General features: G+C 36.1%; 1 long non-coding RNA gene across 1 annotated transcript; it reads right to left on the bottom strand.

The window, feature by feature from the left end:
* Positions 1 to 2,147: 2,147 nt before the first annotated feature.
* Positions 2,148 to 3,585, bottom strand: LOC110905784. Its single transcript, XR_002573415.2, has 3 exons — positions 3,452 to 3,585; positions 2,925 to 2,978; positions 2,148 to 2,443 (listed from the first exon to the last, which is right to left on the bottom strand). It is a non-coding gene; the product is annotated as an uncharacterized LOC110905784 (long non-coding RNA).
* Positions 3,586 to 3,917: the final 332 nt, after the last annotated feature.

Raw genomic sequence — 3,917 nt, 5'->3', positions numbered from 1 at the left:
CGGTCGTTGCGGTGTAAACTCGTCAAAGTAATTTAGACAGGATGTAATTTAGTCAAAGTAATTTAAGCATTAACGTGATTAGACATAGATAAAAAAAGTATAGTAATGTGTGGTACGTATGGAGTAAAGTCGTAAAAACAATTTAAACAAAATGAGGTGTTAAGTTATCAAGTAGAAAACTTTGAGCCAACGTTGTCAATTTCCAAAAATTAGAAGTGAATGTGTAACTTACTTAAAAATATAGGGTGCAGTTGTCAATTTAGAAAGTGTAAGCGTGTTTCTTAAAAGATAAAGGGTGTAGATGTCAATTTAGAAAGCGTAAGGGTGTTTTGATCGATGACAAAAGCTACCTACCTTTGGTAAATAATCAAGTGTGCTGTTTTACCTCAAAATTACTGATTTCCAGTTGTTCATAGATGTAAATATATCGTTATCGAAAATATGGAAAAACCACCCAAGGGGTCTCACATAGCAACATGACATGCATTAGTGTTGTGGCTATTATAGAAAAGCCAAAGCAAAAAACATGGGATGTTTAGGAATACAAATTGACGTGAGTGGATGAATATGTGAACTCATCTGATCAACAAGTGACGTGGCTGGCTGGCTCACTCATTATCCCGTTAATAATAAACCCTTTTGGTTGAATGGTTGAAACTTGAAACCTAGCTTGTCTTTTTATTTTTACCTTTCAATGTAATAGCTAGAAGTTAGAAAACTGGACTGGAGTATGAGTAATGATTCTAATTATAGTTAAGAAGGAAAATGTGTGCTTATTTAATATCTAGTAAATTGTGGTTTAATCTAATTTTTGAACTTGTTCAGATTCCAAAACCTAGTTGTGATCATTAGAAGATAATAAAATAAATGAAGAGGATGAAAAGGCTGAGACAATCTTAATTAACTATGGAACTTGGGCCAGATATTGCTATCGTAATCAGGAATTTCAAAAATGCTCAGGAAGTGTGGAACGAGTTAAAAAAATTGTATGAAGGGAATGTAGATATGAAGGCAAGCAGGGTTAACATGCTAAATCAGCAATTTAGCTCTTTTAATCACATTTATTGTGGAACGATAGAAAATCAGATCAAAAGGTTTGTTAAGCTGGTCTCACAGATGATAACTGCTGAAATTACCGTCACAAACAGTGGCATGAATCGTCAACTGCTGAACTCTCTGCCAAAGAACTGGGATGCTGATGTGGCCATGATCAAGAAGACGAAGAGCTTGAATGACGTCACGCCCACCGAAATGATTGCCACTATCAAGTCGTGTGAGATTGACAATCATCAGAGACATTTGAATCATAAGAGTAACATGATGGCTGCAGGATTGACTAGTTCTAATGTTGCTTTAGTCTCACAAACTAATCCCAATATTGTTTTTAGTCTAGTTCATGGGGTTTTGAATACAAATAGCCCAGTTTGTAGTCAAAACCCGAATGCAAATCCAAACATGGTCTTTAGCCCACTAACGCAAACTCCTAAACCAAATTATATGTATGGTCTTCCCCCTCCAACCCAACAAACTTTTGTCAATATCCCTGCACCCTAAGTCCAAACTCAGTAACCGAACATGGTTTATAGCCCTGTAACCCCTTCATCTTCTCAAGGCGCTACTTCTGCTACTGCAACACTGAATACAACATTCTTGACAAAGCAAAATGAAGAAAAACTGGCCTTTGTTGCTTCCATGATTAATAGTTTGAATGCTTTCTTAGCAGGTGATCTTTTACCTCTATCTCTTTTAACTGCTGACATTGATCAAGTTCTTGAAGAAGATGTGGAGGAGCTGGACGTGTCATGGAGTATGGCCATGGTTGCTTTTAGAGCTGAAAAATTCCAGAAGAAGTATGGTCGACATCCAATGTCAAATTTGCGTGCTGGACCTACTAAAGACAAGTTAAGATGTTACAGATGCCATGAGCGGGGTCATTTTGCCAGAGATTGCAAGAAGGCACTGGCAGGTTACGTCTCAAGTCAAGTAATTGCAATTCAAAACCCTAAAAGAACAGTGGTGCCTGTTACACCTGTACAGACATCGTCAAGTTCAGGAGGAAGTGGAACAGGAAATGCTTTGATGGTTCATGAGCATCATGTTAGAACCCCACTTTTCGTTGATGGAATAATGACCAATAGTTTTTACTAGAAGCATAAACCTTTAAATGTACTAATATCATTAATGCATAATTTTACAAAATTTGGGCATGACCCGTCCGTAAAACGAGTATACTCCTGTTTGAACCATAATCAAGACAAATACCATTCTACAAGATACTACTAAAACCAAAACATCGAATGCTAAAAAGTGTGTCTACCAACAAATTGTACAAAAAGATATTTTGACCCAAAACATTAGTATTAACTAGCGGAAGCGCTTGGCATCACATATGAAGAACACGTGCTCGCTCCAATTCGCCGAGTCGCCTAAATTGAGGATTTACCTACATTTAACAACAAGCTATAGAAAGTTAGTCATAATACTTATTTTGCTTACGATACCACTTTATAGTTGCATTCGTTTATATACTTTCATTACTCTTACGCATTCGATTACCCATTTAAATGGGTTAAGGCATATACTCTCATAATGAGATTCAAGCATACCACTTACGACCCGGTAACATCGGGTTAATTGCTTTCAACATAAATCTTTCGTTCTATCTGTATAACAGATTGAACTTCATACTTTCGTTATTGCATTCACGACCACCCGTACTAAACGGTTGGTACCATATTCTTACTCGACATGGTTCGACTCGAACCGGTCGACTTGCATAGCATAATATAACCTTCGTTAGCATAACCAAATCCGCAAGGGATTTGCTATCTACTACTTTCTAACCACCATAATCATTGTAACAAGGGTTGTTTTTCATAACATAAACAAAATATAAATAAGGTTTTGTATGCAACGGAACATACCTCGGTCTTGCGTGCCTTCCGTTTTCTTAGTGCTCGTACCTTCTTCCTTCACGCCTACATTACAACATTCATTCATTCATTTAGTCTATCTACTTCATTCTACCATTTTCCATGTTACACATACATTTATCTCTTAAGCATTTCATCAAAGACTTGGTAGGCGTCATAATTAAGGTATAAGGTACAAGTCTTTAAAGCATATCTTTACTAGTTCATCATCACCCAACATTCACATCTATTCTAATTGCATAATTATTTCCTCCTACATCAATTTATCTAGCATTCAAGTGTTACAAACGAGATCATATATCAAGATAACATACAATCTTAATCATTATGATCTTCCTAATCATAACATAATTTCACAAAGTGGGTTTTCACTACAACCCTTCATATAACCTAAATCAAACATGATTCTTGTTCTAGAAAGCAATTTCTAACTCAGATTTCCTACAATTGATACAAGAAATCGTGATTGGGTTTAACCCCTCATTCTACAAATCATATTTTCAGAAAATTAAGCTTACCACTTAAGAAATTGGGGTTAACTATTCGAATTTAATGACTCATGCACTGGATTAGCTTGAGAATTTGGATTCAATTGCTTGATTTGCTTGAGCTAGGGTTTCCCCCTCCCCTGCCTTGTTCGATCGATCCCCCAGACACACTTACAGTGTGTTTGGGGTTATAATTGTTTTATTTATTTAACTTAACATCTTTACACTTTCACCCCCTTTACTTATTTGTTAATTACAATTCTAATCTTAAAACCACATTTAACTACCATCTTGCCATAAATCCTTAACTATGTTAAGTCTATTATTTATCCTCACTTATTTTATTGTGTTATCGTTTTTGGGGCGTTACAAGTCTACCCTCCTTAAAAGAGGTTTCGTCCCCGAAACCTTTCTCATTCCAACTAGACCAATTCTACTCCTACTTTTTTGTCTTTTCATTCACGATGCTTACTACAACATAGATGCATTCGAGATC

This window comes from Helianthus annuus, chromosome 2 (assembly GCF_002127325.2).
Source record: "Helianthus annuus cultivar XRQ/B chromosome 2, HanXRQr2.0-SUNRISE, whole genome shotgun sequence".
NCBI lineage: Eukaryota > Viridiplantae > Streptophyta > Magnoliopsida > Asterales > Asteraceae > Helianthus > Helianthus annuus.
The sequence above is the reverse complement of the archived record's forward strand: the minus strand, read 5'-3'. Positions and strand labels throughout refer to the sequence as shown.